Below are 10,333 nucleotides of genomic sequence, written 5' to 3'. Positions count from 1 at the left end.
TAAAGTAAGGCGAGATGCATTCAAGGCACCGTAATGAACCAGGAGGAAGGGGGTGGGGTGTCAGTGAAAGGGACGCTTTCCCATCCAGCAGGACCCCATGCTTACATAGTCAATAATAGTGTATTCATATGATGTGGGCCAAGGTGCGGGCGGCATCGCTATTTTGCGTAGATATTGATACTCCTAGGTAGAAGCGAATGCTTGTGCGGTAAGCACGATACAGGTGGCAGTGCATGCACTAGGCCCACATCCACACAGCCAAAGAAATCTCCAGTCATGCGTGAGCTCTGGGGAGGACAGTTTACCCCCCCTACTCGCCACACCGTTTGTTCATTGTTCTTGAATGTATTGCAAAGATGTGTCTCTCACCCAAGAGGAATGTTCCCTACAAGGCCGTGATCAGAGGCCGGCGCCTGGTGTGCATGTTATCTCACTTTGGCAGAAGCATGACCCAGCCCATTCCTGAGTGACCACGAGATATGGCCCATATAACTGACTGAACCCTAAGATCCCCAAATTCCATGACACCAGGTGCCCTTTGACCACCAACCCCAAAGTTATAAATCCTGAAATGTTCAAAGAGGATGGACAGGGTGTATCTTTGAAGCGACAATCATTTGATTTGTATTGCGAGGTGCTGGAAGGGATAAATTATAGTTCAAAATGAGGGTGGAGACCTTGGAGTCGGATGGCGCAGAGGGAGTGAGTGAAATTGTTAAACGGGATATCATATTCTGCCTCCTTTATTGTATATATTGGCCTAAGCCCAGTCGCTCTGCGAAGAAATCCGCGTTGCGAAGTTCTGACCTTAGATTGATTTAGCCGCCATTATAGGTCCATCCGCCATTTTGATTTCCATCTCAAAGTCACTCTGTAGTCTAAAATGGTGGACAGTGTTCTCCTGCTTGTAACTTAGCCGTCCTGACCTTCACATATAGGTTAATGTCTAAACTGCCGTAGGCTAAATGTTTGGGTCATGTAATGAGGCCTTGTCCTATGTTTGACCTGTAGATCGAGGATTACTCGCGCCAACAAGTCCGATCCGCGGACATACATCAAATACATGTTGTGTAAATACTAAAAGTGGACATTTGTTGAACTACATTGTACAGGACGTGTACTAAGGCTTAATGTTAAATCCGAAGATACACTGTTACCATTGTGACTTGTTTTTGTTCAAATTGGAAATAATCTGCATGCATATAGTTGGACTAACTAGAGGTGAACTCGGCATGAACCCTAGACTGAGAATTATTAACCTGCAGAGGGGCTGGACATTACGATTGGAAACTGTATAAAAGATGTGAATATTCAGACGTCCAGTACCTCTCACTTCTCACACCAAAAGGGCTGGTATTCGCTGTGATGTACTGAGGGCCAGATAGCTATCTGATACTTTGTTTCTTTGTAAAACTGTACAGTTATAGAATAAAGATCTGGGAATCTTTATAAGCCCGTGTTTGGTGTATTTCCCTTTGGGGTACTCAGCCTCGATATTTTCTTTTGCTTTTACAGATGGCGCCCAAATAGGGACCCTCAAGATTGATGCCAGCTCATTGAAGGTTGGCGCGGCTATTGGACCGGGATCGGACGGTGTAAAAGGGGGCCCCTTTCTTGGATGAGACGCAACACCTCAGCAGCGCTGCACGAGCCGATCCCTGGACAGTGAGCATGCGGTCCGAGTCGGTATCTTGACGAGGGTCCATATATCAAGGTGGGCAGATTTGCCGAAATCACCAACCACGTGGGACCTCAGTTAGAATTTAGTAATCCGATCGGACCTCCTTAGGGTTTGATCAGGTGAGTTGTGACCTGATTCTTAAGTATACTGATAATTTGTTTTGGCATATTGCACTCGCGAGTACAATTATTGACTAGGTAACATCAGTATTCTGATATGCCTGGGAAATTGTCTGCCTGCTTCAGGGCGTTATTCCGCAGTGACAGACAATCTTTGGAATTTGGCCGAATGGAGTTTGGAATAAGCACCGCATTGGTAGTATAGTATTTAATGATATTTGGCACAGGCAAACTAGACATGCCTCCGAACTTCAGTGGCCAATCAATGGTAGTTTTGAAATTCCTTGTATTGAATATTTACAATCCATATTATTGAAGAAAAAGGATAGACCTGCAGCATTCGATGTATTACAGAATTGGAAGAAAGAAGCTATGCAGCAGCTTAAGAGTAGAGAAAAGCATGCGTGCCGTCATATGACGAACACCGAAAAAGCGTTGTTGTATGACCAGAATAAACAGTCTGAGTCAGTTAGGAATATGGATAGGGCTTTTTAGCTCGATATTCAAAAAATCTTTCCCTCTAAAGACTTTCATGTATCTGATGAACTTATTGACAAACTTCTGAATGAACAAAAGGCCTGGTGCCACTGCACCACCTCCGTATGTTCCTCTTTCTGCTGTTATTCCTCCTCCCATAGCTCCTCCTGCTCTTCCTGCTCCTCCTATTGCTCCTCTTAATGTTCCTCTTCCCCCAGCTGTTGTTCCTCCTCTTGTTGTCGCTCCCCCACCTGTTCTCAACCTTTGCCTGCTGTTACGGGTCCGGTGGGCTTGCCTGCCGCACAAGTGATAGTACCTTCGTTTCCGGATGTTCAAAATTTGCCTACTCTCCCTCTTCCAAGTGGTGTTACACCGCTTGTAGTAGATCAGGAGCGGGATCGAGGGTTGTAACTCGTAATACTGTGTCTTCAGAGAAAAAGCGTGAGTTGACTGCGTGGGCTAAACATTGCATGGAGAGGGGTGAACAAGCTGATGTTCTTGCCACACTTTGTAATTTAGACAATTTTCCTGAGAAAAACGTTTTTATTGAGGGATTAGGAATTCATTTATGTGTAATGTGGAACAGGCTAAATGATATAGATCTCCCACAAGGGTTAAGGGATCTGAATACTTTAGCATTCTCGAGAGATACTGCGGAGAAAGTACAAGAGCATGTCGAGAGGGTTTTTGGGTATTGAAGGGAGTTTGAAAGGTTAAAGCATGAAGATGTAGATGGTGATAGTTTGAACACTATGTTTGTACAGAAATGGTTCTTTCCCTGTCGTAAATCGATAAATGAGGAACCACAAATTTGTACGAAGGATGCGATTAGGTGGATCTCAGACACGTCGATAACTCCCATTGAGGTATATGACACGTATAGCCAGTATGCGCCAGAAATGCAGAGGAAAGTGATACAGGCAATGGTAGAGTTCCTGCAGGATGAATGCGTAAAAAGAAAGATTTGTTGTCCCGCAGAGTTATTAAATATTTATAAGAGGGCTTTTTCGTTTGACACTCCTTCAGCTGCTTTAGCGCTCGATTTAGCTCTGTTGCTTAGTAAGCGTTCGGAGTTGCCTACTTCTCAGTTGCCTATGAGAGAGGTCCCTCCGACATTTGTCCAAAAGTCGAGGTTCCAGCTGATGCCGGAACAGGTGCAGCTGCCTATGACATTCCTGCACATTATGTGTCGGAATTCGTTCACGGCCCGTTCTCGAAACAAGAAGTGAACACCATAAAACAATCTATTCCTGATATTAGGAAGAATCTGACAGGGTTCTACAAAGAAATAGAGTCTGTCTTGCAATCATCAGTATTAACCTTAAGTGATATTGATTTGTTATTTCCTGTACTCCTGCCTATTGACTTATGGAAGCAGATTAGGTCTGTAGATGATATACCAGGGTTAGGAGATTCATGGGAATCTATGGCTAGACTCGATAGAGAAAGACCAGCTGGTGAGAGACCGCCGCAGGTAATACTAACTTTGCCTGATAGAATAGTCACAAAATTGAAAACTATAATTCCTGAGAGAAGGATTATTTGGGACAATCTTACGGCCTGTGTTCAAGGGAAATCTGAGGGTGCTACCGAGTTCTTTAACCGGTTCGAACAAGTATTTTCAGATTACTGTGGGCAAGACTTAAGCACAGAGTCTGGGAAACGACTATTCGTGGACAAATTTGTGTGTGGATTGCTGCCTGACATCCAGTCGCAAATCATGTCCTCTGAGAGCGCTTGGCAAGCGAAGTCTCAGTCAGAAGTACTGTGTATGGCTCAGTACTATGAGAATCGTATCAATAACGAAAAAGAAAGAGTGGAAAAGAGAAAAGGTGACTTAAAGACAAAAGTACTATTGCAGCAAATTATTAGAGGCCTTAGAGGGGGTAATTCGCAATTTAGAGGTCAGTACGTTCCACAGGGAAATGTGCCATTGGGTCCTGTAAACATAAACCAGTGTGCTTATTGCAGACAAGAGGGTAATTGGTGTGCACAATGCACGATCATCCAGCAGAGGTCGAATAACACATTTGTGAATATGGGTAGACGATCCAGGGGCCGCGCAGGGGTCGGGGGTCCTGGTAGAGGTCAGTTTTCACAGGATTCACAGCAACCTTTTTCGCAGGACAATCAGGCACCCAGTGTGGACAATAGAAACATTTTTGATCATCCTTCTGCTGATTACCTCTCTGAAGAACTTCCTTTCGACGACATTCTCTTTCGCTAGGATTGCCCGAAGCAGGGTTTGGAAGCAACGCCTATTCCTGTTAATCAGAAAGGTCCCTACATTGAAATGTTAATGGGAAATAGGAAACATCTATTTTTGATAGATACAGGGGTACAGAAGTGTTCCATTGATCATTCACGGGTTCCAAACATTCCACTGTCAGGGCAAACCAATGTTTCTGTAGGGTTTTCTGGCACACCAGTCGTCAGTCTGGTTTCTTCGCCGGTACCTATTACTTTGGGTCCATTTATGGACCACTGTCCATTCCTTTTCACCACGAATTGTGGAGAGAATTTGTTGGGGTTGAATCTGTTGAAGGAATTAAATGCGGTAATTCATTGTTCTTCTGATGGAGTGCATTTGACGATTTCACCACAGCAACTTTCTGACTCTCAATTCTTGACTAGACCTTTGCCGCTGGAATTTTGTGATGTTCCAGAGTGTTTGTGGGCAATTGATGACAATGATGTCGGTGTTTTGCAAATTGAGCCCGTTAAGATTATTCTGAAACAAGGAGTGAAGTTGACACGTATTCCTCAGTATAAGATTTCGGTCGATGGTGAGCAAGCTTTGAAATGCATCGTCTCCGATTTTGTGCATCGAGGGGTGATTGAGGAAATTGCAGGTAGTTTGTGCAATAGTCCGATTTTGCCCATGTACAAAAAAGGCGATAATGCAATTCCCTTCCGTTTCAGTATTGATTTACGTGCCATTAATAAGATCGCCGCTCCACAATTTCCTATTGTGCCTGATGTGACAACAATATTGACCATGATTCCGGCTTCAGCTACTCGCTTTAGTGTTGTGGATCTAAAGAACGCTTTCTTTAGTATCCCTATACATACGGACAGTAGATACTTGTTCGTGTTCACCTTAGGGGGACGCTTGTTTCCCTTTACCCGTGCACCGCAAGGTTACACGGAAAGTCCTAGCATCTACAGTAGGGCTTTGGAAGAGCATCTCGATACTCTTGAGTTGCCCTCTACTTGTACACTGCTTCAATATGTCAACGACTTGCTTTTAGCTGCTGACTCAGAGAGCGCTTGTAAGGAGGGCACTGTGTTGCTGCTTAATCACCTAGCACAACAGGGACACAAAGCTTCGCTTAAAAAATGTCAATATTGTCGACAGGAGGTTGCCTATTTAGGCTATCTCCTGTCAAAGGAGGGAAGAAGGTTGACGCCTGAACGGATACAAATAATTTCTAGCATGTGTGTCCCAAATACACAGAAAGAAGTTAGAGCCTTGATAGGAATGGCTTCTTACTGTAGGCAGTGGATCCCGAACTTTTCCTTAGTGATTAAACCAATGTTGGCTTTGACGAAGAAAGGCATTTCTTCGCCATTGCCGTGGAACTTGGAACACCAGCGAGCATTTGATCTGCTCAAGACTGTATTGTGCTCGGCACCAGTTTTGGGCATACCAAACTGTAAAAAGGAATTTGTGTTGTATGTGCATGAATGTGATGGATGTGCTTTGGCTGTGTTAACGCAGGAACATGGAGGGAAGAATAGGCTGTGCGGCTACTTTTCTTCCGCCCTTGATCCTGTTGCATGCGCTTTGCCAAGATGTTTGAGAGCTGTCGCTGCTGCTGCTGTGTCCATAAAACAGAGCGAGGGAATATTCCTAGGCCATGCTTAAACCCTGATGGTACCTCACTCTGTAGATGTTCTATTAAACAGAAAACAAACGCAACACCTCACCTCCGCACGATTAACGAGATGCAAATTAATCTGGTTTGCAACGCACATCCAAATCAAGAGGTGTTGTGTTCTTAATCCGGCTGAACTTCTACCTTTCCCGCAAGGTACTGCTTGCAGTGACGAAGAGTCCCATGACTGCCTTTACACCACAGAGCAAGAGACCAAAGGCAGAATCGATCTAAGAGACATTCCTTTGAATAATCTACAAGGGGAGCTGTTTTGTGATGGCTCCTGTTTCAAACTCCCTGATGTACATCCACAGCTGCTTATGCAATCACCACATTGAGCACAGTCGTGGAGACCAAAAGAATCACGCATAACTCCGCGCAGGCTACAGAGATTATAGCATTGACCCGAGATTGTGAACTTTCCGAAGGGCTTACCGTAAACATATATACTGACAACCAGTATGCCTTTGGGGTGGTTCACAACTTCGGCAGACTTTGGGAAGAAAGAGGTTTCTTGAACTCACATGGCACTAAAATCCAGCATGGCTCCTTGATAGTACGGTTACTCTCAGCGCTTGCACTCCCTACTCAGCTAGCTATTATGAAATGCGCAGCGCATCTGAAGATCGTAGATAATGTAGGAAAAGGGAACGCTTTCGCTGACCAGATAGCCAAACAGACTGCCACTGATCTCTCTTCAGAAATGTATACTTCAAGGCCTGTACTTTGGATGAGGGTATTGACTCTGTAAAGAACATTCAAGCCGATGCCAAATTAGAGGAATCTAAGAAATGGGCTGAGGGTTTGGGAAAATTGGATGATGACGTGTGTTGGGTGGACAAAGTTGAAGGGAAGTGGTTATTTCTCGACGCGTGTATTATGATGATGGTTGTTATGGCTCATGGTCCTACCCATATTTGTGCTCGTATCGTAAGGTCACCAAAATGTTGCAAAATGTGTGAGTAAATGACAAAATTCCTAAAGTAGCTGAAGGCTTTGTTCAGGGGTGTATGATTTGTTTGCAACACAATGTGGGAAAGGGCACATCAACTCCTAGGGGTAGTTTTGGTCCACCTTCTGTCCCCTTTGAAGTGATTCATTTTGACTTTATTGAAATGGAGCGTTGTCATAACTTTAAGTACATATTAGTTGTCATCTGTGCCTTTAGCAAATGGGTTGAAGCTTTTCCCTTCAAATATGCCACAGCCATGACCACGGCAAAGACCATGCTGAAGGAATATTTTCCAAGATTTGGTTTGCCAAGAGTCATCTGGTCGGACAATGGTCCACATTTTATCGCTGCTGTAATTCTGCAGATATGCGCGGGATTACACATCGATAAACGGTTCCATTCGGCCAGACACGCACAGAGTGCTGGACTAGTAGAAAAACACAACGGCATCATCAAGAACAAGCTCGCTAAGACATGTGCCGGCACCAAACTAAAATGGCCAGACGCCTTACCGATCGTATTATTGTCCATGAGGATGACCCCTCAAACTAAGACTGGGCTCTCTCCCTTTGAGGTGGTCATGGGTAGGCCAGCTAACATTTGGAATGTCCCAAAGCCCCGTTCTTTACGCGAGGTCGAAATGTACTTCTTTCTGACTACTGTGGCCAGTTAACTAAAAATCTGTATTTGATTTATCACCAGGTGCGAGAGGCTTTACCTGTAAGATACGAGGGCCCCGGTCACAGCATACGGCCGGGAGACTGGGTCCTCACAAAGGCATTTGAGCGGTCTTCTTGCCTCGCACCTCGGTGGCGGGGCCCCTATCAGGTCCTCCTGGTCACACATACGGCAGTGTGGGTAGCAGGAAAGAAGCACTGGATCCACGCGTCGCATATCAAGAGAGTTCCATACCCTGTGCCACACGCTACAGAAGATACAGAACCCCTCACTAGTACTGCAACCAACGATTGCGAATCAGTAAACAGCATCGAAAGTGTGTCAGAGACTCTCCCTGAGCCCGTGGGGCCTGGGGAAACAGCCATTTCACCTCCACACTCTCCAATAGTTTCGCCTTTAAAATGTGTCCCGGATATTGTATCAGATCTTGCTTTGAATTCGTCGCTTCCATCGGGAAGTGACAAAACGCTGTTCACAGATCATTCAGTATGAGGAAGCACAAGGTATGATCTGCGTCCGAGGAAATAGACCTACTGCACGGTGCGGCTGTGCCATCGAAGAAAATCATCAGAGGGCTTGCCTTTTTGGTCCGATCATTTGTATATAAGGGGATTCTGTTGGCTAGGGTTTGTGAAAGGACTAAGAAAACGCTTGGCCTGGAGGTCGCCAGCAAAAAAACATTGGTGTAAATCGTTTGAAGAACAATGCCTGCAACCACCCCCGCTCGTACGGAACAGATAAGAGACTGTGTGACCAGCCACGAAAACGAACACTGGAATGTGTGGGCCCCGAAAACGTTTTGTTGTTTATTGATAATGTTAACAGGTTTTATAATAGTCATTGCCTTGGGATTCTGGTATCTGGAAGAAGTGCATTTGTTTGAAAATGTGTTACCCACTGAAAATGTACCCACTGTTTCTACTCCATTTGTGCATCTGCATACTTTATCTCCTAGAGACTCTCAGCACAGACAGAGCTACCACAACAACACTCAATTACTCATTATGAATGCTACACATGCCATTTTTAATAGATCCAATTGTTGGGTTTGTTCGCATTTACCGCAACACTGGGATAAGGGGCTGGGTTGGTATATTCATCCTTTACCTTTAACAACTGCGTGCTATGCTTCCCATAGAGCACTATTCTTTGGCCGATGGAACGATAGCATCTCAGGGAACTTCGATGGGACAAACTTAAATGATTTTGAAAAACGTGTTCTAACGCCCCTGGGATGCTCACTCTGTAAATACCAAAATAATGTAATCGCCATGTTTTCTTTGCCTCAGCAAGACTTAAAACATTGTCCATGTTATAGCATTATGTTCATATTAAACCAACTGCTTTTGTGTCCATACACGAGGCCCAGGGTTTTCGCCTCGAGCACATATTACTCATAGATTCAGGAATGTCCCCCTGCTCTCCTTCCCGTGAAGCTACATAAACATCGTTTGTTAGCACTTTTACACTTCCCTCCCACAGTGTGCAGCTTTGCAGGTCCGCATGTGTTCGCCGACCCTAGAGTCTCTTTTATAAGTAATGATTGTCTGACATCTGCGCTCTTTCCTGGGAACATAAGCACGAATCCATCGGTACTGGCTTTTGTTATTCTCTGTAATGTGTGTGAAAGGGATTGTTCCAGGCGCTCGTGCATCACTCTGTAAAAAGATATGTCCTGCTTTTGTTCAACAGCCCATAAATGGACATCATTATCACTACAGCAACAGGATATGTGTAGCTTGCAAAACTCCCCCTGTATCAAGTGTAATGAATTAGCTCGTTGTACGACCATACATGTCAAAGGTTATATCTGCATCTTGAAGCGTATTCTGACTTGCTTAGATAAGTTATATGAGTGATGACCATTTGCGATGCCCGGCCTTTGTAAAACCTCGCCGCAATGTCTGGGAATACAGCCAAAAGTGTTCCGACAGGAATTTGGATGTTTGGAAAATGTCTGGTTCTGAGCCAGGCATAAGACTCAATGTAATCGTTTCCCTATAAAAAAGCATGCTCACCGTAACACTGGCAGCACACACTGGCAGCATCCCTCTGATGATGTTACGTGTTGGCCCTTTGGCGGAAGCTTTGTTTTATTGCAATAAATGATTGATAAACTCACTTACGAGTGCGTTTATTTTTGACGGAGACCTCGGCCTGGTGAATTTTAGCATTGACTAATTGGCGTCCCTGGCTGGTGGCCTTGCTGATGCAGCCCATCGCTTTGATGCATGCCTTCCAGTGAGCTCCTGTCTCCGGTGACTACTTACTGGGCCCAAATTTTATCGCACCCCTGCTGCAAAAAGTGCAAGTTCTCATCGGAGACGGAATCAGGCAGAAGGAGAGACGACTGCTCTGCCAAGGACCAGACGAACCAGACAGAGGGGAGGTCTCCTTGGCGCGGTGAGTGAATTGTATCTGCAGAAATTGTATTGGTGGACGGTAAGCCACAATTGGTATCAGTTTTATGGTACGTATTATTTTGGTTTGGTAAGGTATTTTATTTAATAATGGGAAACTTGTATGACCGAAACAAAAATGAGGAACC

Source organism: Ambystoma mexicanum, chromosome 5p (genome assembly GCF_040938575.1).
Source record: "Ambystoma mexicanum isolate Mex_15411 chromosome 5p, UKY_AmexF1_1, whole genome shotgun sequence".
In the NCBI taxonomy this organism is placed as follows: domain Eukaryota; kingdom Metazoa; phylum Chordata; class Amphibia; order Caudata; family Ambystomatidae; genus Ambystoma; species Ambystoma mexicanum.
The sequence above is the reverse complement of the archived record's forward strand: the minus strand, read 5'-3'. Positions refer to the sequence as shown.